Source organism: Agelaius phoeniceus, chromosome 9 (assembly GCF_051311805.1).
Source record: "Agelaius phoeniceus isolate bAgePho1 chromosome 9, bAgePho1.hap1, whole genome shotgun sequence".
Taxonomy (NCBI): Eukaryota; Metazoa; Chordata; class Aves; order Passeriformes; family Icteridae; genus Agelaius; species Agelaius phoeniceus.
In genome coordinates, this window is record NC_135273.1 from 9662981 (window position 1) to 9689177 (window position 26197).

At 39.9% G+C, this 26197-nt stretch overlaps 2 long non-coding RNA genes across 2 annotated transcripts in view; both read right to left on the reverse strand.

The window, feature by feature from the left end:
• LOC143694762 (uncharacterized) overlaps positions 1-6718 on the reverse strand; it is a 97122-nt gene extending 90404 nt beyond the window's left edge. The window contains exons 1-2 of the long non-coding RNA XR_013183437.1: positions 6597-6718; positions 3345-3436 (exon numbers count right to left, since the gene is read on the reverse strand). This is a non-coding gene — a long non-coding RNA (uncharacterized LOC143694762). The remainder of the gene's footprint in view (positions 1-3344; positions 3437-6596) is intronic.
• A 3886-nt stretch (positions 6719-10604) lies between these two features.
• On the reverse strand, positions 10605-25423 carry LOC143694812 (uncharacterized). The gene is made up of 3 exons (XR_013183529.1): positions 24798-25423; positions 14081-14246; positions 10605-13491 (listed from the first exon to the last, which is right to left on the reverse strand). It is a non-coding gene; the product is annotated as an uncharacterized LOC143694812 (long non-coding RNA).
• Between the last annotated feature and the right edge of the window lie 774 nt (positions 25424-26197).

A 26197-nucleotide genomic window follows, 5' to 3' on the forward strand; every position in this document is an offset into this window, starting at 1 on the left:
TTTGTATCTCACAGCCAGCAAAATAAGTGGGGTTTGGAGTAGAGCTGAATCTCCTTGCGTGAGGCACAGTGATTTAGGCAATTTTATTGAATTTTTGAGGTATCCCACTCACAAGCAAAATTTGTGCCTTAAATACAGTTTGTTTCTCAGCCACGTGCAGTTCTTGCAGATTTCAAGACTGCAATTCTGAGTGCTGGTGAAAAAGAAAAACATAGCTTACAGAACAATAACACCATCACTATTCAGTGGTAAATCATTACAAGAGGCTGACATGACCCTTCACTGGGTCATGGGTCATTTCTCACTGTTCACTCAAATTAACAAAAGAAAGGGAGAATGTAGAGGCTGAAGTTAAAAACAGCTGAAATCATTCTTAGTTGTGTAGACCCAAATCCACAGTAATGCAGGCACTTGGCTCTGACGAAATCATCTCTATGATATGAGTGTGATGGACCAATCTGTAGAGTTATCCTATCATGTCTGACATGAATTCTTACACCTCTCCATGTGCAAACTGAAAGCCATGCTAGGGAAATAAAAAGTTTCCCTGGAGACTATAATGATAACAAAGAAAAGAGATTGGCCCTAAGGCACTTGCCCCTCCAAATGATTGCTCATTTGAAGTACTGTATTGACAGAGTTCCCCCATTCCTCATTTAGAAATCTCAGGTCAGACCTTATTTTAGAAGGTGAATTGGAGGTTGCTTTAAAAGGTGAGCTCTGACATGACTTTATTTTCTGAAGCCAGAGAAAAGACAGGTTTGCAAACACTGCCATAGTGCTTTCTTAAGCAGAGACAGCTCTTTTGTTTCCCAAAAGCATAATGTGGTTGGTCTCCCTAAATGCAAGTTAAAACAGAAATCTAAACTAGCTCTGAGAGAAGAAATTGCATTAGTGTAATTAGAAGTGTTCAGAGATCCTTTTCTAGTTCTCTAGGTACATGAGAGGACAGAGCAGGAAACAGAAAGCAGAAAAATTCTTGCGTGCATGACACCGCAGATAGGAGTGTTCAGCTCCTGGGTAATATGGTACCCTGTTCCCTGAATAAGACAAAGGTGGAAGATGCTGTTCCTTTGCAAGGCAGCAGAGGAAAGCAGTGGCATGAATTTCCCTCCCTCCCTCCCTCCCTCTTTTAAATATAAAGATATTTAATTGCATGCCAGCAAGAACCAACTCAGTCAGACAGTTCTCAAAACAGCACAACTCCAAAGACTTACATACAGAGAGCATCTATCTCCTCAATATCACACCCTTGGAGATGGAAATGATTTGATTATTTTTCATTTAAATTCCTTTCAAGGGAAATGCTGCCAGCTCCCATAGACCTAGCGTTTACTGAGAAATTAAAGTTGTCATTTTTAGTCTCTCAAATGTCAGTGAGAGTTAAGGAAAAGGCTGGTTTGTTTACAAATAGAATAGCCAGCATTAAAAAGTTCTTGAAGAATAGCCAGCATTAAAAAGTTCATCTTTCCTACTTTTTCTCACATTGCATGATGAAAATTGAAATAAAATAGATTTATCTCCAGGAAGATATGTAAGATTTTGTCAAATGAGCACAGTATCCAGGTCATTAAGATGCCCTCAGTGACTGCTGGTGACAGCAAAAATTCATGAAGAATGCATGTGCTTCGAGAATGTCCACAGAGATGAGTCCATCCATTTAGTAATTGTGCTTTTCTGTCTGCTGGAGCATGAACTGCCTTTTGCAGTGCCACAGAGACAAAATCCCTGCATAACCTCAACTGGATTATGCCAAGACATCTGAACACTGGAAACCCCAGTACAGATCATCAGCTCTCAATGACTGCCATAAGGGAAGGCCTCTCTGAGCCTCAGAGACTGGCTAAATGCAGCCCTGCAACCCAAAGAAGCACCTGCCCATCCTTTTTGCAATCTGTGTCATCTGCATGCTGGGCTCCAGCTTAGATAATTTGACTAGATAAATATTTCATCAGCCATTTTTCTTAGAGGAGGGGCGACCTGTCCCAGTTCACAGTGACATATGACACTAATCTAAGCAATGCAATTCTCTAGAAGTTGGGGTGGGAGAGGGCACTAGCAGATAGATTAAGAAGCTCATTAAGTCCTTATTCAGAATTTCACTCCCTTTTACAAAAATACCCTCAGAAGCTGCTTTTTAAGTCACTTAAAGGAAGAAATTGCAAAAGAAAAGCAAGACTGAAAGTGTTGTAATTTTCTGAAGGAATATTAGTAAATTTTGGTTCATTGATGCCTTAAATTTTGAAGGACTACTATGAGAGTTTGAGATAGTGGAGATACAACCTGTGCACCAGAATCCTTTCACCTGCCAACCCAATGCAACAGTTTGACTGCATTCATCTACTACAAATGAGGCTTTAGGTTTAAAAGTAAGGAAAATTATTATCCATTATGGAAACTCCAATCTGGAGTCCATGGACACAATCCCCTGCATTGATGGCTCTTATAGCAATTCAAAGACACCCAGGTGTGAGACATTACTGTTCTATGTCCAGAAATTACTAAGAAACTACAGAATCCGTCAGAAAAAAAAAAAAAGAAATGCTGCTTGCTGAACTATAACAATTCAGGCTGCTTAACTTCCATCCTGAATCTTTCTTGGAGACCTGCCAGAATCTCTTGGTATCACAGTTACTCAAAATGTTTGTGTAGAGGAAAAGATACTGGAGAATGATGCACATAGCCCTTGCTTACAATACAAGCAATATATGTTTTGTAAGCAAGCTTTCCTCATGATGATTGAATGATTAAACTAAGAAAAGAAGCAGATGCAACAGATACAAACATTTTAGAGGCTGAGATGTCCTGCGTTCACCCTGCCTTGTGCACTGGAGTCACTGTGATGAGACTGAAGGGTTTTCTTTTGCAAAGAAGAGATCCTGATCCAAGCAGTGAAGAAGCTGAAGGCTGAAGCAGCAATTATCTTCAGGGGTAGTAGGTTTTTAGTTGTCTGGCAGATTGCAACATTCTTCCATCAAAGTGCATCCACGGGGAGAGATTTTCATGCAGTGCTTTCACATTCTACCTGCATTGTCCCTGTCTTTCTTTACCAGTAACTCCTGAATTATCTATTTTTAGGGAACTCACAGAAATTCCACTTTATACGGGACTCTGATTTGTCTTTACTCCCCCCTCCCATTTTGCTTCTGGATTCTGAGATGATTTGTCTGGATATTGACAAACAGTTTTGGATGCAACACATTTCTCCTTTTCATAAATAAGGATTTCCACAGATCTGGAAAGAGTTAGCTAATCAAAACTCTTATCATGCATGCTTCAAGTTTCTCTTGAACTGTATGTTGGGTACTTGGTGGTATACCTTGCATGCATATATATACTGATACCTTTGCAGTCTTGGTCCCATGATGATCCTCCCCAGTTCTGCTGGTTGACCCCATTGTGAAATAGAGAAAACCATGGCAGAAGGAACTCTCTTCTGCAGGAAGAGAACAGGACAGAAAAACAGAGAAGGTTACAGCTGCATCAGCAAAACTGAATACTAAATTTCCAAAACTTTTTCACTATGGCCATTTACACAGGACTGATCCTTGCATCAAACATGAAGCTATCCTTACAACAGACTTCATAACATGGATATAGACAAAAACAAACTTATCTCCTTGATCACTAGCAGAGTTTAGTTTCAGCACAAAGACTGAAAGAATGCAGATCTCTTCACTGGGATCAGTGGGTTGGTTTTATTAACAACAGCGGTTTAAAAACTTGTATTTCACTGTAAGCAACTTATGTTATTATACATTATAATATATAGAACATATAAATAATATTTAATAATCTCTATTAATAATGTATTGTAATATATATTATTATTGGTTTCTTTATATTATATTATATTATATTATATTATATTATATTATATTATATTATATTATTTATATTATTAGTTATATGCAACCTTGTTGTTGTTGTTACCATTATTAGTGGTGTTGGTGGTTGGTTTGGTTTCTTTTCTCCTTTTTAAGTTCTTCAGTTGGTTTCTTTTCTCCTTTTTAAGTGAAAAGGCATCAGGAAAAAGCAAAGGTATGGAAAGACACAAAACAAGGGTTTGGTGAATGTTCTGCCTTCTTCCACCCATGATAAACAGGCAAGTTGACTGGACAGGGCTTTGCTGAGTGAGAACCAAAAAGCTTTGGAGTCCTGGGTCATGTGTGTAATTAAGTGGTTCATCCAGACTGTGGTGATCTGTACAGGCTCATGTTGCCTTGTCGAGTTTGGGATTTGTACTTCACACCAGTGTTGCACCAAGACTCTTTGGCAACTCTGCCTATACAAGGAATGCAGAGCAACAGTCCCTGTCCCTGGTTCTAGATCCTCTGGGAGGACTTTGGGAACATTGCTGCTGATGTCTGTGGGAGCAGGATCGTGTCCTGTGACCTTACCAAGTTTCCTATGTTTCTCATTCTCGCCTCATTTAAAAGCCACTTATGAGACTTAACTCAAACTTTCCAAATAATTTTGTTTTTAAATATAACCAAGCCTGGGAAAATTTCTTTTCACAATGGGAAATTTGGGAAAGTTTTATCTCTGCAGAAAAAAATACTGAAACAAGTATAATGCAAGCTGTTATAAACCTTCACTCTTGTGTTTCTGTTAGCAACTGTTGTAATGACAAAAAACAAACCCAAGGAGTTATTGGAAAGGAATACTTCCAGATACAAAGGGGGGACATTACAAGGAAGTAATTTCTATTTTTCACGGGTTGGGATTTGTGAAGCAAGAATATACATTTGTTAGACTGGTGGGAAAGGACTTACACTGGCTGTGATGAGATGTATGCCCAGCACACAGGTACCTAGGAACAGGGGAAACATGAGGGGTTTTTTCCATTGCTATGCATCTTGCTTGAATAGGCAGCTGGCAGCACGCTGGGCAATTTCCAGGGCCATTGGTTTGGCACAAGGTAAAATTAAAGCCCCATTTTTGATCTCCAAACACTAAGATGTTCAGGTTCTTAGGGCACAACACTTTGACTAACATAAATAGCCTTGGAGATAACTGTCAGTGTTTCATCTCCACCTGGGGAAATTCAATGCTTATTTGAAGAGCTGTTTTTCATTTTCCTTTGTTCTACTTTCAGGAGAAGGACCCAATCCTGCTGTAGCATTTATTTAATATACCTCTTTTAAAGTGACTTCTTGCAGTTTTCATGTTTGTTTGAGATTTTAAAATGTTAAAGAAAACAGTGTAGAGCTTTTATTCTCTTTGTCAGCATGAGAAAAAAAAATCATTAGATTTAGAATTCTAAATGAGAAGATATATCAAAGAGAAAATAGGCCACTAGTTTAAAGAAAAAGGATGTGATACTTACGCTCTTGGAAGGACTGTGGAAAAAACTAAAAACATTCCTCATACACAAACCCTTTAAGGCATTATGAATAGATCTTTAAAAATTCATCTGAATTGAATTCAGACTTTCAAATTCCAGCCTGAGGTGACTTGGATTTCTTTGTTAAGTACATTTAAACAAAACTCTTTTAATGTTCTCCTAAACTAACAAGAATGAGAAAAAATATTAGAAATGTGAAATCACGAATTTTTTTGACCCTAAAGGTCTTCAAATCTGTTTTTAAAGAAACTCTAGCTATTACTCTCCTCCAAAATTGAAAATTGTGAGAATGACAGGAGTTACAAGAACAGTCGCCTTGTACAAATGGATGACCTTTTCATCATTACTTTTTGTCTTTCTGACTTGGACTATCTTTTCCTCCAGGACCAAATAGACTGAAAGGAACTGAAGGTGTTATTCTGGCCCTGTGAGTTCTCTTTCCCTGGGCTCCCAGAGCACCTAGAGGGAATTTTGCACACTGGCTGCAGGTCACTGCATAGTCCTGGGGCCCCCCAGGCAGTCAGGGTACCCCTTCCTGCTCCACACAGCTGTGGTGGGATGGGGACTGGGGTGACAATCACAAACTCCTGCTCTCACATTTCCAAGCTACCAATGCAGGCACTGAGTTCTGCCCCCTCTGTCCCATCAAAGCTGCAAGCCTTCCCCTCTCCAAATAACCAGCAGAACACTTTGACACACTGCAGCAATGTGTGAAAAGCAAATTCTCCAAAGGGCTCAAAGGCCTGTTCATCATCTCAATGTGATTGCTGCAGTCTAATCTCAACCTGCATTCTTCTGTCCAGGAGGAAAGCTTTATGATGGGATTTCCTGACCAGAGAAGTTATGTCACCTAATTTAAATGTCAAAGATTGTTTGTTGCTCCAGTCCTGTACTTCATCACAATGTCATACCCAAAATCAAGAGCTCAGAGATAAAGAAAGGAGACACAGTGTCTGAAGAAGGTGATTTTTATCAAATCCTTCTCTGCCTGCATCTCTCCATTAGCTACTGGATCATACCCATCTGATGGACAGACCCAAACCAGAGCAGATCTGCTTCAGAATTAGAAGCCAACGGCTCAAGGGTCTCCACAAAGCACATTCCCAGAGGAAACTGGAAATCTAGGAGCAATTGGCCTTCTGGTTCAAACTGAGGACGAATGGTGACTTTGATGGGATTACAGCTGGATTCAATTAAAATGTTTTCTCTGTTATCTGAATCTGGTATTGTCCCTCCTTTTGCTACATACCAAAATGCCCACTGAATCCCACTAGTCCTGGATCCTTTCTGGACAGTTTTCTCAGCTGGAATCAAGGCCTGGCAGTAGAATGCAAGAGAATTTGTTTAATTACCTTTGCCAGTATATTGCAATACTTTACGTAACTGACAAATTATTTTTTTAGAAAAACTTATTATAATTTAAAATGATATCTCATAACATTTTTACTTTGATTTCAACTAATGGATATGATTAGTTGAATTGATTGTTGTTATTATAGGACTTTCTGTTATTTACTGAAAGTATTTGACTTGAAATCCTAGAATATTACTGAGGGGCCTTTTATCAGTCCTTTTGTATCCTAGTTCTTAAAAGCTTTCTAAGGATTTTGCTTTTCAGACAACTCAGAAAAAAATTCGCTTTCTCCTAACAGATGTATGAAAAAAGCATCTTATGTAGTCCTTTTTCTGTGTTTAACTGTATTATTTTTATTTATTTTCCTAAGATTAAAATAAAGAGTGTTTTTAAAAATATATATTAATATAAGTGGTTTTAGCATGGAGATAGAACCTAAAACCAAACAAGATTTAGCAACCCAAAACTCAAGATTTAGCAATCCAAAACTCTTTTTCCTGCTATTTTCTACGTGACAGTTATGAATCCTTGATGAAAGACCATAAGAAACTAGAAATAGAGACAGTGAGAGTCTCTCTGGCATCTCATCCCCAGAGTTGGTGTTACAGCTTTCTGTGGGAATATATACCAGCGAGATGAACAAATCTGTGCTTCATTCTGTCACCATCCATTGGGAAACCTCTGCACTAATTTAAGAGCCTCAGAGAGGTTCAGAAGACTGGAAGGAAATCTTTGGAGGGATTTTCTGAGATGCACAGCAAAGCTATTTTATCATACCAAGAACTGCACACTGCTTTATATTTGATGTCTTGAATATTAAAGATACACACCTTACAGGTTTGTTCATAGTGTGACAGTGTGACCACACACACGTAGACACATTTTTCCTGCTTCAGCAGAAGACCTATTTTTATATTAAAGATGTGTTTGGATTACAAGCAAAATTTACACTCTCTTAATCATAAAGTATAAATTGAAGTTGAAATGTTTTAAAACTTGACAAGTTTCAAAAGTACTAATGAAGAAACAGAGCCAAAAAAATGAAAAGTAGTAATTATTTAAACCACATACTGCACAAAAATTCTAAGCTAAACTACAACAAAAAAGAACTAATTCAAAGTAAAGAAATTGCTGGTCTTAAGGTGAAAGTTAATATAAAAAGGACTATTGTGATATTACTTCAATATATAATAATCAATCCATATTTATGGATGGACTAATTAAGACACTGAAAGAAGATGTCTGATATAAAATAGAAAAATAGATAAGGGAAAGTGCCTAAGAAAAGATTTCTGAATAATTAACTGATTTGAGATTGACCCAAAATGCCTCTTATTTTGTCAGTATTGTTGTTCTTATTTCTTCTTGTTGTTGATGCTTTTTTTTTTTTAGCGCTTTCTACTTAAATTGTGCTAAACCCATACACGAAGACTTCTGAGAGGAAGGGTTACTGGTCCATTTTAGAATGGGAGGAATAAAGCCACAGAGATGCCATTTTGGGAACCTGAGAAGACTAGCAGTTATTTCTCCCTAAATGTTCATGGTAGTTTAGGTGTCCCAGTCCTTTGAGAGATACCTGTGGAAGAGCAGCATTCCCATCATGTGCATAAGCCCTGCACACACAGGTAACCAAGAGCAAAGCAGCATCTGCCAGTTCCAAATGGTTTGCAAGTGTGAGGATGTTATTTGTCTGGGTAAGTGCAATTGAGGGAGTGCAGGTGCACTTTATGTTCATTTAGATTCATGCAGTACATTTGCACAACACCAGGGACCCCGTCTCATTACAGTAGCGAAGTTATTACATTTGAGAACAGTTGTTGAGCAAAGTGTGTGACCTAAGACCAGATGTACAGACAAATATAAGTACTCAGATCCTCCAAGACATCTCTGAGGTGCTGCCTAACACAGAGATTTCTCATTCCTGTTTGTTCAAAAATCTTCAGAAGTGAAGCTCTGAAGCTTCTCTCAATGCTGGTTCAGGACATATGAGCTGCTGAACACATGAGCAGAACCAACACATTCCCCCCCAACCCAGGGGACTGACTCAGAGCAAGACTCCCATCTGGGGTACTTCATCCAAGCTTTGCCATTTCTCATTGTTCTCAAGAGTCAGGCTCAAACCCTGGCTACATTCAGAGTAGGCAGGGTGAGATGCTGGATCTGGGCCTGGGTGCTTTTGAATTCCTGGACAAGGGTAGAGGGTGAGAAGAGCTCTCCTCTTTGCTCTCATTTCACCTGTGAGAAGAGATGGCATTCAGACAATTCCCTTCCGTGAGCTACACATGCTAAATAGGATGTGAGCTCCTTCTTAGCCACACATCTGACATCTGAGCTGCTGGCAGGTAAAATTAGGTCCACACTTACCTACTCAGTGCTTCTACTAGCAGTTGCCCAACAGTGTGGGTTTGTAACTCTCATTTTTTCCTTACACATTTTACAGACAATTGGGTGCCTAATTCAGGAAGCAAGAAGCATAGGAATAAGGTTAAACAAATTAATTTATGGCACCCTACTTACAGATCATTCACTGCTTTCCTGATGTTCTAGAAGCACCAGAATTGACCTGTCTGCACTGATTTTAGGGCATGAGCTCTGGAGTTCAACACCTGCCTGTAATCACAGCACTTCTCTGTGCTCATCATGCACTCATTACTAGAGCCAAAAAGTCTGCACTTGACAAGGCCCATCAGCTGGCCCTGTTAAGCCAAGACCTCTGCAGAAGACCTGTTCAAAGTGATGTCAAGTAGTGGCCTCAGAGAGAATCACAATATTCTGAGTTCTTTAATTCCTACTCCATAAAACATCATTGTGAGACAACTGCATGTCCAAGATAGCTCTCAGCCTCCTGAAAAAATGTCTTAATGAGAAAACCAAGAGTCCCTTCAGTGGAATTACATTTGAAAATGGAAACACAGCAAGGCAATTTGCTTCAATAACTAACTTCTGATGCCTGTAACTAGAAGCATCAATACTTTAGCAGCCACTGCTTTAGAAAATTGGAAATTAGGATGATTCTTTCACAGAAACTGGTGTAAAGGCTGACTCAGCCTGGATTTCCACACTGTGGGTTCATTTTTAGTGTCAAACTGCAAAGACTTGTGGAAGGATTTTCTACCCATTAATCAGAGGAAATAATTCATTATTGAGTTCAACTCAGGAAAAAATCTATCGCAAAAGCAAGAAGAGGTAGGGGACTGTGTTTAATCTGAGCAAAGGTTGCTCAAAGTTTGTTTAAAAAAGAGAAGCTTAAACTGTTCTGGCCCTTTCAACCATTAAAAGTTCATTAGCGTTGCCAAGGTAGCCTGAAAACTTCACGGTGCACAGTGTCCTAATTTGGTTATGTCTGCACACTTTTGGCAAGCTATGTTATCTCTTAGCAACCTGCTCTGTTATCATTTATTATCATTTCACAGAGTGGAAAGCACTGCACACACTGCCAATGTGTGAAGAAGTGTGAGTGATATTTTTCACTTTTATTTTTCCATCAGATTTTACTACACGGAAGCTCAAATCCTTATGCTTCCCTAGGACTTTGACAGAGAGGCTGGGAAAGCTTGTAAACCACAAACTACTTCTTTCTTAAAGAGAATTCCCTCAGTAGAATAAATCATCATTATGAATATGCAGGTAATCAGCAACATAGCCTCCAAGGAAACCACAATGTCAGACAATACTTTCAAGATACTATAAAACTGACACCCTTACTGCTCTTACCTTTCTGAGGCAGCAGAGCAGAAGTGAAGACACTAGGCTAGGTAGCAGTTTCTCTTCTTAGAAGCATTCAGAGCTCCAATAGAGTAAGTTTTTCTTCCTTGTGCAGCTTTCTTCCTTTATTCTGTGGCTGTGACAGTGCCAGCACATCTCCTGCACAGAGGGAGGCCTGGAGAAGCTGGGTCCAGAGTGTTCCCACTCACCCAAAACCAAGGCTGTGTTCCTGGGTATTTCAGTGGACTCTTGGAGCAGCCTCAACAAGGAGTGATGGAAACCATCAGTGCTGTTCCCTCTGTTCTCCCTTTTCCACTACTTTATTATTTACCTCTACCTTACACCATGATTTGCAGATTTGCAGTTTGGCCTGGGGGACTCTGTCTTGCTGCCTTGCAAGTTAATGAAATTTTGCACATTGGCAGTTTTCCTCTTTAGGCTGCTGAGATCTGTAACAAACAAACCGGGATTTACCCAGGGGGAGGAGGCAGCCAGAGGTCAGGGTCCTCCACACTCACCCTTCTTGCAGCACCATCTGCTTAAATCCCATCACAAGGAAGGGGCTGTGCAAATTAATAGTGGCTTTTGTCAATAATGAAGGGAGCCCACTCTAGCACAGGTGTCCCTATATGTATTGAGGAGCTAAAGCAAAGCATACCCTTCCAACAAGAATCTGCATGGTTCAGTTTAGGACCAGGGGTCTTTTCTTATCATCCCTATAACTCCCTGGATTTTGTTTTGCTGGCATTTCACAGAGGACACCTTGATCATCATTGGCATTTCAAATGTGAAACAAATGGTGTTGCAAAGAACTCAAGAATAAATCACTCTCCACATACAAGTGACAGAAAATTGAACAAGTCAGCTGAATAACAATTTGCACTAAAAAGAATTTTCTACTCTTTTTTAATGAGCATTATCTGCATGACTGTCTGTAGATTCACACTTAAAGTAAATATTATTAACTGATTTCTCATTTCTTTATACAGCATTATCTTTTCTATCTGCAATGAAGTCACTGTGTTTTCCTTTTATAATTTCCCCTTCTTCTCATGCTCAAGAGAGATCTGAGAGCATCTAAGAGAATTTGCTTAATTGTAGGTTTAATTCCAGCAATTTTTTAGTCTGTCTGCCTCCATTTAAATATTTATAAAACATTAACCATGGTAGACTGTAGATTCAGTTCATGTATTTTTGGACCCACATATTTCAAATTAAGGAATACAATAAACAAAAATATTATTCCTTCAACAGTTTCTTGTTCCTATAATCCCTATGATAGGGATTTTTCTAGCTGTCACAAAAGCAGTACTCCCACAGAAGCTGAAATAGGAGAAATAAGACATAATATTCCACCAAGCATAACCCAAGGGCAGTGGATTAACACTGCCAAACAGAGCAGACACTCTTTACAGAGAAATGTAGTGTCATAGGTGCTGCAGGTCCCTGATGTTGTGGTGATCAGAGCAGACCTTGCTGTAGTAATGTTAATATATACTGAGAACATCAGGAAAATGTTTTTTTCATACAGGGTGGCCTCCAGAACATCAGTGCAAGGTTTTAAAGCTCACTGAAAAGCTCTGAAATCAATGACCACTGCATCATGCTGAGGACTGGTCATTCCCAGGGCTGTTGCAGAGGAGTTTCAGTCCAACCTGGCTGATGGCTCCCATGTGGTTTCATGTACGTTATCTCCAGTGGGTCCTGGCTGCCAGGACCTGGTCTCAGGAGCAGTCCTGTCCTGTCTTCATGCACTGCTGTCTGCACTGTCCTCCAGAATCCCAGCTTTCTGGACCATTTTGTCAATGCTCTTTAGCATATAATTATTTTCCCAAAACTACGAAAGGAGATGAGCAAATCCTACTGACTTATCAGTGCTAGAACCCTGTATTTTCTGGTCTTCCTCCTAAATCATAAGGAAGAAATTCTTTATGATAAGTGTTGTAAAGCACTGGCACAGGTTGCCCCAGATACATGGTAGATGCCCCAGATCCATGGAAACATTCCAGGTCAGGATGGACAGGGCTGTGAGCAACCTGATCCGGCTGAAGACACTCCTGTTTACTGTAGGGGGGGTGAACTGGATGGCCTTTAAAGGTCCCTTCCAACCCAAAGTATTCTATGATTGTCTGGCATGCTCCTTTGGGTGTCCCAAAGGCTACATCCTCTGGTCTAAATGAGCACACATTCCATGTGCACTGCAGCATTTCATTAATCCAGTGGGGATGGAGGATGGGCCAAGCTCCATGTGGGAGTTACAAAGTCATGCTCGAGGAATCCAGATTTACATCAATGTTCTCAGTGTTCTTCAAGCTTTGCAAAAGCAGGATTCACTATTTTATTTCGTGAGGAGATGCCTAACAAAATCAGGCTTTTAGCTGAAGTTTCATATTGAAGCATCATTATTGCATCTCTACAAACAGTTCTCATTAAGTAAAAGAGTGAACGGACAGATGTCCTAATAATAGCTTGATTTGAAGTGCAAAGTGGGTTGAAGTACTCAGCATGCCATTTTCTAATCAGGAATGAAGGTTTTAATGCAAGGCTTCCTGACAATCACAATTTTGTAATGCTTACATAAATGGCTCTGTAGATGTGTGTATGTTTTTTTAATTTACTGGCCGTGGGTAAAGGAATGTATTTCCTGGTGATGCAAAATAGGGTCTGACTACAAATGGAGCAAGGGCTCTCTGCCCCTGTGAAAAAATTTAGATGATCACATCAGAAATCCCCCTCATTTACAGAAATATCTTGTAGTCTGGGGCACTTCAGGATTCCAACTTCCTGCACCCTGAAGTAACCTCCTTGCACCTTGAATTCTTAGGGACAGCTCATGTAAAAGATCCCATGAGTTAAAGTTATCTTTGGCTTTGTGTCCTCAGGAGACAGTCAGAGGCACAGAAAGGACACACAGACTAGGCAGATGTTTTTCATCTCACCTTTAAATGCAACTTTCACTTCCCCACCCCTCTCTAGATAATTGAAAGTTATCTACGAAGTTGTTGAAAGACCATAGCCAAAACAAGAAATGATTTATGGTTCTTCCCTCACACTGCTGAGCTGCACTGCCAGGCCTCTCAAACTTCTGAAAAATTAGAAAAAAGAAAAAAAATTGTTCTTCATTACATTGTGCCAATGGAACAATCAATAACAATCAGGAAAATAGGATAGATATTGTATTCCAAAGTATTTTCAAGCTCCATTTCTGATAGGTTGATCAAATACCATTCCAGAAGTCCTGTCCATCTTAATTCACTAATATTCTAGAAGTCCTCTAGAAGGATGAAAGGAGCAAGATACATGTCAGATGGTCTTACCACTAAAGTAGCTCAAGAAAAATCTGTGGCAGCTCCACAATACTTCTTCTGGTTAATGCTTAGTCAGGAGGAGAAGTCTGCCTACAGGGTCCTTGATCCATGAACATATTTGTAGTAATTGGGGTCATGGCAATTCCTGTAGCTAATGCATTTTAAAAGGTCAAAGTCAGTAACCCCTGAGTAACTGGGGCTGTTACTGGGCAAATGACACGCTTTGGAGCAATAGCATTATATCAATTACGTGGGGTGAAATCTAGAGGTGAATGTTTATAGGAACAAACAAGAGCTCAACCAAAACTTGGGATAAACCATTACAATTTTAGTCCAAAATCCTAGAATGGTCAGTTTATTGCTCACCAGTAACTTGAGTTCAGGGAGGAGAAGTCACATCTGAAGTCATTCCAAGCCACGAAGTGAAGCCACATGGCAGCAGTGGCCCCAGTTCTGCCAACACGAGAGGGGAAGGAGCCTGCTGCTAACCCAAACCTCTCCTGGAGGGGGGAAAGGCTGGTTTTGGTGAAGTCTGGAAGGAGAAGAAAAGAAGGAAGCACCACACTTTGTCCCAGACTAATGCACCAGTTCAGGATGCCCCCCCTGGGCACAGAGTTGCACTTCTACCCTTCCAAAAGAGTAACTGCAAGAGTAACCAGGACAAGTTGTACAGCACCAATATCTTACCCCCAGCTCTCTGCTGAAGGACATGCTGTATAGAAGAGCAATGAAATAATCCATAATAATCCTGCCAAGGAACAATTGTTCCCCCAAAAACATAGTTCTACAAAGAAAATAATCATGCTGTCTTTTAGAGATTAAATCAATCCAGCCCAGCAAGGCACTATCAACATGGAACAGCACATATTCCCATCATTCTCATCTGCAGACCCTGTTTTCCTAAATATTTGCAGATAGATTAAATGGTGCCAGAGCCCCTTTCTTAGATTACAAAAAAGTCACCTTTTTTCAAGGATTAATTATTAACTATACTAAGAAGAAGTTGCAGCAGCCAACCATTATCTTATTCTCCCAAGTCCTATTCACAGTAAAGATGATATTGTATGGAAATTTATCTTGTATAATTATCACCATATGCTGTCTCAAAGGGTTCCAATGCATTTTAGAAATAGGACAATATTGGCTCAGGCACGAGCCAAACCATGTCCCCTCTGCATCTGCACAGAAATCACCGAGGCTTTTCCTCACTGTTCAGATACAGCCCTGGCTGGAAGTGGTCTGGAGCACTGGCAAGGAGACAGGGCCATGTGTCCTGCAGAGGACCATTGCTCCAGGGCCCTGATGCACTTGGAGCCTGCAGAACGCTCTGCTTGCTGTGCCACAGCAGGAGAGCACACACTTCAACAAGCCATTCCCATCTCTCACCACATGACAGCTAACTCTTGCTCTGTGGGTAGCCACTCCACTACCTAGGATTTAAGGCACATGATTTAAGCTGCTCAACATTTGTTTTTTTTTCAAGGCCTGCAGCAGAACTCTATTTCTTCATCACATATTTCTAACTATCCTGGAATTTTTCAGGCAGAAGGCAGATGCCTGAGGAAATATCACTGCGTGATATGCAGTGAAGATGGAATACTGTATACATAAATACTTAGAAACATAAACACATAATGTAGGAGATGTTTCATTCCTTGTGTATAGTTCATTGACTGACAATAATTTATTGATCTATTATACTTTGAAAACAGTTTTTTACTTACATAAATTGTCCCTTTCTGACTGGGACTGAACACAACATCTATTTTCCCCAGGGAATACAGCCTGTGGTTTAAAGCAGAGGGGATCATCCTGAGCCCATCCCTGTCCTGGGCTTTTGCAATGGTTGTGTTTGGCTGTGGACCTTGCCTCAGAAAACTGGTGCCCTAATGGGGTTGGGTTCAGAGCAGCCCAAATTTTTCTCTCCCCTCCTCTTTGCTGCTAGATTGACCTGCTAGCATTGACCTAGGAAAGAGTCAGATAAAGACCCCTCACATTACAAATGAGCCCCACAAATTCCATTTCCATCTCCCTGGGTTTTGGCATCAGAGCTGAAAAAGCAATGGTGAAATTTGACTTTACACACAGAAGGACCGACCGAAGTAAGCTCATTGTTTCCTCATTTTCCTAAATGGAACTAGTTTGAAGGTAGTAAAAGAATCCCACATCTGAATACTTAATATTCATAAGAGGTTTAGTCTTATTTCAACAACCTTGAATAAATGATAGAGAATGTGATAGCACTGTGGTCGCAGCTTATTCTAACGATCAAAGCACTTCATCATTGGGGAATAAATGTTCTACCTAAGCAAAAAAAAAATGTTAATCCCCAAACAAATTTATTACTTAGAAGAAAAATTTACTTAAAATCGTCCCATTAACTCTGTAAAAAAAAGTAGGTGGCTTATATTGTATCATAGATTTTCAAACTATCCTGCAGTATATTTAGCTGAAACAGCTTGAGTGAAAACTGGGAATAAACATTAGTTTCTGCAGTTTGAATATCATTGTGGAATTTTCCCAGCTGTACAGTGCAGTACACAGTACACCCTGTTCACAGTAGTTTGCAAGCCTCTTCCCTCTGAAATGACACATATGCTGGGAAAAGAGCTGACCTTCCGTTTAATTTACGACTCAGATTCATCTGTCTTCTCCATGTCAAAACCTTTGCTTTTTTGACCTACCAACACAAACAGATTCTTTTTACATTACTCAACCCTGATATCTGCAGCTCCCGAGTGAAGTCACTACCCCTCTACCTGAGGACAGAAGGCTTGGCAGATTTTTCACATCCTGGCAGGTCCTTTAGGCTCCATTCCTAGCTTAACAAGCATTTTAAAGCTCCTTGTTCCAGAGAATCCCCTTGCCAGTGAATCCCAAGTGGTGTTCAGAAAGCATGCACTGTCCTCAGCCTTCCAAGACATATCTCCAAATCTCCTCCTAGGAGCAAGCACCTTACAGTGTTCCAGTCACACAGCCTTGGAGATTAGATTTGCTCTTCTGTTTATACAGAGGTGACATCTCCTTTGGAAATGCCCCATGAATTCCTCTATTCATTAACATGCCTGCAACACCTGGCACTGGAGTGGTTTCCCCTCCTATCTCACCTGGATTTCTGTTTTCCATAGTGAGACGGTACTCTGGATTTTTATTTTTAATTTAATAGACCATATTTAGTGAAGGGGAAAGCTTTGCTACTGGAAAAGAATGGAAGGAGGATAATGTCTGAGATGACTACTGCAAATCCGTAATCACTTGTAAGATCAAAAAGTAAAGGTACAGTTCTGAATTTTAATCCCCCTTATGTATTGGGGGATTGAATTGATCCCATCTTTTATATAAAATGAGGGAAAAAAACCCTACAGATATTTTTAATTAACAAGAGGATGGATGCATGGATTTTCCTTGAGATTTTTGCTGCAGGAAAGATGGATTAGAAAGCTATCAGAGCAGGACTCTTCCATTCTTGGTATGTAGAGCACATATAACATATGAACCTCATAGCAATATAATATGCTAGTGAAACATTCTGGAATTGAGGAAAAAAATGAAATGATTCATTGTTGAGATGTACAGGATTTCCATAGTCATAAGGCACAATGGACAGTTCTCTACTACTCTTTTCCTAATCTAACAAGCAGCTGCCATGCTATTAATTTGAATTTACATCACATATTCCAGTTGATTTTATTAGGCCTGTTGTTACTGATGATGATCTAACCTCCACTGTGTTTCTCTAGGATGAAAATATGGAAAGAGAGGAGCTGCTACCCATGAGAACAAAGATAAATTAGTGAAAATAAATTATCCAGTTTCATGTATCAAAGTTTATTGGAAATAAAAGCAAGAACATTTATCAAAAGGTCTGGAGAACACGTGATCCTTGACTGTCAGTCTGTATTCATCTACAGAAGATTTATCATTCTTAGGGGCTTAATACATTTTTACAGTCACTTGACTAGATAGTCATTAATCATTGTATATTTTCAAGATCCTAACTAAATTACAAATTCAAAAAGCAATAATTAAAATATTTTAAATTGTGTCCTTATGAGTCTTGATTCATTGGGGCACCTGCAGACATGCCATAGTTGTTAACAGGTTTGCTTATCTACCTGATTGGAGTTACTCATCTTTCTGAAAAACATCTGTACCTTTCAATTTCATTACATAAAAGAAAGCTAGATCAAAAGACTGAATGAATTCACGCCTGCCTTTTCACTGATTTTAATTGACTCTCTGGTGCTTTCAGTAAGAGCAAATAGTGTGACCACCCAACTCACGGGCTCAGCAGCAGCCCTAGAAAATTAACAGTAAAAGAGGATGATTTGTGTACTCAGAGAAAGTGAACAGCCCAGGGTCTTTCTAACTTGGAAAAGAAATAAGAATATACCTAGGGCTGCACCAGACCTTATGGGCACTGCTGTTAAAATGCTTCCCAATAATCCTTCCCTGGCTGTGATCAGAGACAGGACACAGAGCTCTGGGGACCTCACTGACTTGCCTGTCTGTAGCCATCATTCCAGAAATCCACAGTTCTGTTTCTGTACTTACCCAGGAATTAATCAAGAAATGTTCTTCTTGACAATAAGCTTCTTAACTGATTTGTAATAAATATTGAAGAATAGGAAAAGTTGCTGTGCTGATATTGTTATTTTTTAAAAGTACTTTCTGTATTCTTTCTCTATCTTTGTATTTTTTCAAAGTGTGAAACCATCCTACCAACATTTGACTTCTTTCAGTATTATCTTCCCTGATTCTCACTCCAAGCAAATAGGAAAAAATATCAGACATTATTATAAACACAATAAAAATTATTAAAAAAAGGATGCTGTTCTGGGCTACACATGAATAAAAGGCCTTTGCTATAATTAGTCTGCAGTGTAGAGAAGAAGCAAAAAATAGAAAAAGAAACTGCAACACAGGAGCTCAGAAATTAACAAGAAGACACAGCATCTAATGGTGCTATAGGCCAAAATCTTTGCAAAAGGGATTTTTTCTTTTTCCTGGGCAGAAGAATTTGTGCATTCCTGACTTTTGTGTTAGGATGGCAGCTAGAAGCCAATCCATCTGTTGTTTTTCACTCTTACTGGCACCTGAGGAGAACAGCATAGGCTTTACTAGAGTCCTCTCTGCTGAAAGATGCGGCTAATAACCTGCGCACCCAAAAAACACTAAACCTGCAGCAAATTTTAGGCCTTCCAGAAGCAGTTGTTTCATGTCCAAGTCAATTCTGGATCAATCAGCTCACAGTTCTCAAACGTTCATTGGAAATTCATGCCTGTTCTTGTCAGGCCAAGGCAAATTAGAAACACTTCATGCAGTTTGGAGAAGCCACTTCCCAGAAAACTTCTGATTGCCCTATTTGCCACACCACACCTGGCAGAGACATACTCCTGAGCCAAAGGGCAACAGTACGGAGAGAATTCCTTTCTTTTGGAGAGTTTTTTTAATTATCTAAGGCCCATAGACAGAATTCTCTGCACCCAAACTGTTCCAGATCCTGTAAGAAGGAATATATAGTGCAAATTCAATGGATTTCAACTTTGTATATGTAACTGCCCTATTTCCCAGTTTCATTGCTCTGCTTGATTGCAATTACAACACAAACACCACTTAGCTGCCTTTCTGGCATTACAGAGTGCCAGCTTTTGAGCTGACTTTTTGATTAATCACAGTTGTATGCTGAAGCCTAAAATTACTTAAAGATTTTCAAAAACATATCTTTCTGTCAGAAAATATGCCAGATTAATTGTTTTTCATGGGAACACATTTATTTCAGTAAAACTGAGTATCAAAAATGGAAACAGAGCATGGGACTTCTTGTACAATAATAAACCAAATTATGCAAATATAAATTCAGACCTAATATTGGAAAAACTGAGATACAAAGTAATAGATTTTCAAAAATGCTATTCTTGGTGATTCAAGATAACAAGTGACATTTTTTTCTGATTTTCTCAGGAAAGTAGACATCTAGTCCCTTTCAGCTCTCCTCAATGCAAAGTTTATTAAGACTCAATGATATTAAAGTCCCTACATTCATTACCATCCTCACGTTACTTGGGATTGTTTGAAAAGCAAAGGACTGCAAATTACACAGTGGTACCCTAGAGTGAGACACAAATGCACCAGACTCTTAGAAATCATTTAGCCTCAAGTGAGAAAAAAGGGAATTGCTCATATACCTTAAAAGATCCTACCAATATCTCTCCAGTTATCCATCATTTGGTCCATTTTGAAATGTATACCCAAGCTTAATAAATATTTGAGCATGTACTTTGCTTTGTGCACAAGTAATTGTGTGGAATTTTACCCATGGAGTCACAGTTATATGTAAAATTATACCTTACACATTGAGAAATTTATTCTAGAAGATCTTAACAAAGAGAGCGTTTGCAAATGTATTTCTAAAATGTCTGGTACATCCAAGTCCCCACTTCAATGGGAGGAAGAAGGAACTACAGGTAATAAATACAGTCTGCTTAAAAAAATCTTGGTTTAAACCTGTGATTCTCCTTTGTGAGGATGCAGATACTAATTTCTGTGTTTAAGGTTTGTGCTTTCCTTTTAGATTCTGCATTTGTCACTGACCTTGGGTTCAACAAGAATTATTTCTGCCTATCCAAAGTCTGTGCTTTGACAGCTTTACTGCCTAAGTTCAGTTCCTGTAGAATCTCTCTATGCTGAGCTGCTGACAGATACAAGGACGAAAAAAACCTCAGATTTGCAAAAGTCAATTATTCTATATTCTTTACATTCTCTTTTGCATAACCCTATTCCACTGCTGTCAGTTTCTTACCAGCTCTTACTATATTTTCTTTCCAAGCAAACATAATTTTCAAGGAAGACATCCAACTGACAAATGTGGAAAATGACACACACTGTCCAAAGAACAAGGTTAGCAGTGTCATGCAAAGCATCACCAGCCACCAGGACCACCTGGGCTCTCAAGGAACCCTTAGGAGCTCTTCCATTCCTAACACATTTTTCACTTGTGTTGGGTCCCTTCATCATGTGGACAGAATTTTCTTCACAACTAACCAGAGCAAAAATTCTCACAAAACACTCATCAGACAGGCAGTGATGTCTGATGGTCTAATCCTTCTGGGCTGAGCTGAGGAGGATTTCTGCTGCTGCAGGCAGTCTCTGGAGAGACCACTCAGAATCTTTTACAAGCCATTCATACCATTGCACGACTGCACGGCAACTGAATTCACATGATACTAGGACCACTCAAAATATTTGGCAATTCTCCCCAGCAGAATCCTTAACAACCAGGCTGTGATGGTGCTTAATCATCCTGCTGTGAATCTGGTTTGGCCACAAAGCATCTCTGCTTCCAGCTCAGAAAGCAAATTTTAAAAGTAATTAAAAAAAAGTGTTTGTACTTAAGGAGAAACAAAACTCTAACTACATTGCTGCCTTTCCTGTTCAGTTCTCATTATGAAAATGAGAGGTATGGAATTTAAACAGAAGGAAATATGAGAACTCAAATAGTTTGCCAAGATCTCTCTGCAAACACATTCTTCCTCATAGCAATGGCAATACAGCACAAAAACACCTTAAGGAAATGCAGGAGCATCAGCTGTCACAATATATAGAATCACAGAATTTTTTAGGTTGGAAAAGATTTTTAAGACCACTAAATCAAATTGTTTATCCAACTCCAACACTAAGCTGTGTCCCTCAGTGCCACATTTACACACCTTATAGATACCTCCAGGGATGGTCACACCACCACCTCCCTGGGTAGCCTGTTCCAGGGCTTGACAACCCTTTCAGAGAAGAAATTTTTCCTAATAGCCAATCTAAAGTTCCCCTGGTGCATCTTGTGGCAGTTTCTTTTGTTCCTACCACTTGCTATTTGGGAGAAGTGACCAACCCCCACCTCACTGCAACCTCCTTTCAGGGCAGTACCTGGGGCACCACATCAAGAAAATTTTTTATAAAAAAAGTAATTCAGGAAAAGAAAATATTCCTGCCAACATAGCAGAGAAACAGTTAAGGTACAAACAGGGTTCCTTTGCAGGTGGACCCTGGACACAGACTGAGCTCCACATTAAATCTCTTTGGCCTTGCCAGTATCCTTCTTGTGCTATCAGAATCTTTTTGGATCAGACTACTCTGCGTAGCAAAATTTGGACATTACATCAAATATTCCCAGGGAAAATGTCATTCTGTGCCCTCTCCACTGAACCTGCTCAATCATTTACACACAGCAGCCCCGGTTTCAAAGCAGGATCTTTTCAAAGCAGGATCTGAGACATTGCTTAGCCACCAGAGACAGGAGTTTTGTTTATTTTCAGTTTATTTTGGCCACAGTTTATGTGTGCTTTTTTGCATTGAAAGTTACAACCCTTGGACAAGCCATTTCATCAAATATATTAAGGATCTGACCCATCCCTTATTGAATGGTGGCAGAACTCCCACTGACACCATGAAAACAGGATTAAGCACTAATCTTTTATGCAAACCATGAATGCATTTTTTTGCAGCTCCTAAACTGCAAACACCACTGAGATCACTGCACTTTTCAGCTGTATCTTGTTTAAAATGTTGGGTTTTTAACAGCCTACTGTTGGGTTTGCTATAGCTTTTATTAGGAGAGGCGATGGAAGTGCAGCATTCACAGCTTTTTAATTATAAGAAAAATCATGAGTTCATTCTGACACTAACAGCAGAAATTATGACCAAAGAGCTTGCAGACAAAACCCCATTTTTTGCAAAAAAAATTAGAGGCCAGCATAAGGAGTATTATGGAAATTAAAGCAGAATAATATAGTGCTAAAGGGAAAATTGATTTGGATTGTACCTAAAGGAAATTATCCCAGGTTCATTTTTATTCAATGAAGTTATTGCACTTTACCTTTGGCCCATCAACTAAATGCTAAACTTATGAGTAGCAAAGAGATTTGAACATTTTATGCTTAAGTGATGTTGTTTCAAAAAGTACTGGCTGGATTTTGTAAGTCTGTAACAATTTGAAGTCATACCTATCTTATCCAAACTGCAGGCAATTTAGCATAAATACTAAATTCTGCCTGGAAAATAAGAAAAGGGATTAAAAGATCTAAATCTCTTTAGAAAGTCTCTTGAAATGATAGATACACCTTAAAAGGAAATAGGACTTGAGGTAGGACTGTGAACTCAGCTATAAATCTGGTATGATTTCTGTGAAATGATTATAAATGTTCAGCTTGAAATCTTTCCCTGGACTTTTCAATGCATTAAAAGCAAAGGTGATTTTTTTTTTTGTTTTTTGCAATTATGAAAACTTGAGAAATATAGACTGATAGCAAAGAGATAACAGAAGCTGATTTTTCATTTTAAAAGTAGTATATTCAATTACAGCTGATGTTCAAGTTACTCATCAAATCGTGGTTTATTTCATTTGCAGAAATTTATTCTGAATTTTTACTTTACCCACTAAAGCATCAACTGACTTTTCCTGGCAAAAGACAGAGACCTGCATAGCACATAAGCAACCCATCCCAGCTGCCTGGGAGCAGTACCTGCTCTACAGCATATGGGCACATCCTACAGCAGCCACAGCCTTCTCACAGTCATGACAGTGAGAAACACTCAAGGAAGCAGAATTTGCCAAGTTGTGTGATGATACTTGGAAGAGTAAAATAGTGAAAAATAGGAAAATGCCTGCCAGATGTCTGTGGCTGACAGTGTCCTGAGACTGCCCTACTGTGACTTTCACCAGAATTCTATATCACTGTTCCCTCTGACAGTCAGGTTATGGGGTTTTATTCCTGTCCTCTGATAGATTTTCCTATGCTGCCTTGTCAAGGCTGACCCTGACAGAACAGAGGGGAAGATGGAGTTAAAGAATAAAGTAGGTATTTATTAAAAGGCCTCAATAGATACACCTTGGACAGCACAAGAGCCCAGCCAGGGCTGCACCCAAGATGAACCCAAAATGGTCACAAAATGCATGACCAGTCACAGGGTCTCTCACTTTTATAAGTTCTGATCCATTAACATATTTGAGTTAATTGTCCACTTACAGCTTTAGGTTATAAAATCCCATCCTTTTTGTTTTTCTCGATTCAGTCCACATTTTTTATGCTCTTGGGCCTGAAATTTGGATCAACTGTCCTCAGTCCAAAGCTAGAAAAGGAATTGTTTTGTCTATCTAGTCTGTGAAGAGAGCTTACTGTCTCTTAATATGAAGGTCAGAACTATACACTAAAACAGCACAGAATCTGAAAAATATAAAAGCTAAAACCTAAGGCATCACCTATCTTCATCCCACTTTGCCTCATGGCTCTAATTTTCAGCTAAGCAACCTCAGGTACCCAGGTACATCCATGACTCTCTGAGGAAGGATGAAAGCTCATGTCAAAAGGCACTGAGTATCTCTGTGCAACTGCTCCTGGATTCTCAAAAACCCCAGAAGTGCGACACAGAATAAGTGTTGCGGTACTGTCACCCATCTCCCTTTTCCCAATGACCTCAGAGAAGCCATCACACCAGCATGTTTCCTTGGCATAGAGGAAAAATGAAGTCACTTTCTCATGTTCTCTCTTTTCTTTTTCACTTTACTTTTTTGATAGGTCAATACCCTTCTGTAGCTTTTGAAAAGCCTGTTTCTGGGCCTTTAATTAAGCACCTGGGTCTTTTCTAAAGGAAAATCATAAAACCTCTTCTTGAGCATCTTTTATGCCTCTTGAAAATACATATTTATATCTAGGAGTGCTCTTCCATAACTTTTTGCATCTGGACAGAAGGGAGCTTCCCTGGACAGGCTATAAATGCACAGTGAAACTCAGAGCATGTTTCTGTAAAGGCAGGTCACCAATGTTAGCACTTTGTCCACTCATTTCTGAAAAGAAAGTAAGAGAAAATACCAAGCCAGTCCTAAAATTTTCAACAATAATGTCTGATTCTGGTATAACACCTGGAAATTCACTGGTATTCCCTTAGAACAAAATCAGCAGGGAGAGTGAAAAAGCCTGCAGTGTGATTTGGAAAAGGAAAGCACAGCTTTGTTTTTGTTTGAGCCAGCAGAGTAATGAATCCCAGCTCAGAAAACACACCCATATTTAGACAAAAACAGAGAAGGTCCAACCTGTGTGTAGGAGCTGCACCTGCTCAGCTGTGGACACAGCAGACTGGGAGGCACTCGTCCACCCGAGCAAGACCAAAAGCAAGCATCCTGGCTCTCCTTCTCCTCCTGGTGTGTCCCTGAAATATCTCAGGAGCACAGATCTTCCTGGTGACCCCAGCACTTCCTCCAAGGATGAAGGCAACTGAAGCACGCGGCATGTGACCTTGGCAGCGTTGTTTGCCTTATACATCCTGTTTTGAAAGGCTTGGATTCAGTGCTGAGATCCAATGTCCTTGGGGTATTTTCTTACTGGAAGGGAAAGTTTATGCATATTTTAGGAAAATATGGTTTTGATTGGTTTGCTTGTTGTTCCTCTTTCAGGGTCTATTTTTTCCAAGTGTCAGAAAAATAGGATGCTAGGCTTCAAAGGGTCTTACAACTGCACCAAGCATGATCCAGATACCAGAGAGCAGAAAACAGTGGATCCTCAGCAGTCTTCCCCACATATAGCTCACTATGTCCTCTGCAGCAGGTGAATAAAAAGCCTGTGGGAAATGATTTGATGATAAGGCAATAGTATTTCTCCTCCTTCCAAAACGTGCTTGCCAACACAGGAAGACACTCTGACCACTGCACTCAGGTTGTTCCTGGCAAAACAAAGCAGGAGGAAACCTTTAAGGAGAAAGGGGCACAGCTGAGCAGGGCACACCCCAAGCAGAAGCAGTTGTAACCATGGAGCCAACACCAAGGACCATCACCCTGGGAACTGCCTGGCACACACTTCTGAGGGCCCTGCCCCAATGTTCCTCTGCACAGAATTAAAGAGAGGCAAGTGGGAATTAATGGCTTTGACCGCCCTTAGACACAACCACGCACAGCACGTGACAAACAGAATGCTTGGGAAAGAGGGAGACTGAGCCACATCCATGTACCAGGCTGCTCAGCAGCTGCTTCTGCATTATTAGTCTGAAAAAGTCCCAAGGTTGTTTAATTTCATCCCAAACTCCTGAAAACCTGGAGTCCTAATATCATTCACCCTGATCACTTTACAGTGCTGGATGGAAAGTGAAGTTCACTGTGTACAACTTTCCCTGCCTGGCTCTGCAGCTCTCCAGCTGCAAGCTCAGCAACACTAACTATTCAAGCACAGCAAAGCACTTTGCTGCAGCTGTGCCCAGCAACATAGGAAAGCACTTCCACTAACTTTTCCTGTCAGTCTCAGCACTTGCACTGCTGTTGCTTTTGTCCCCAGGAGAGCAGAGCTCCCACTCAACTCACAGGAGCCACCTGCTTCCCCCTCAGCAAGCCTCCCATCCCCTGCCATGCATCTTCCTTACAGACAAGGTTTGGTCCCCCAGCCCCTGCTCACCCAGGTGGGTTTGCATTGTTAGAATAACGAGCCCCACTTCAGGAGGATCGCT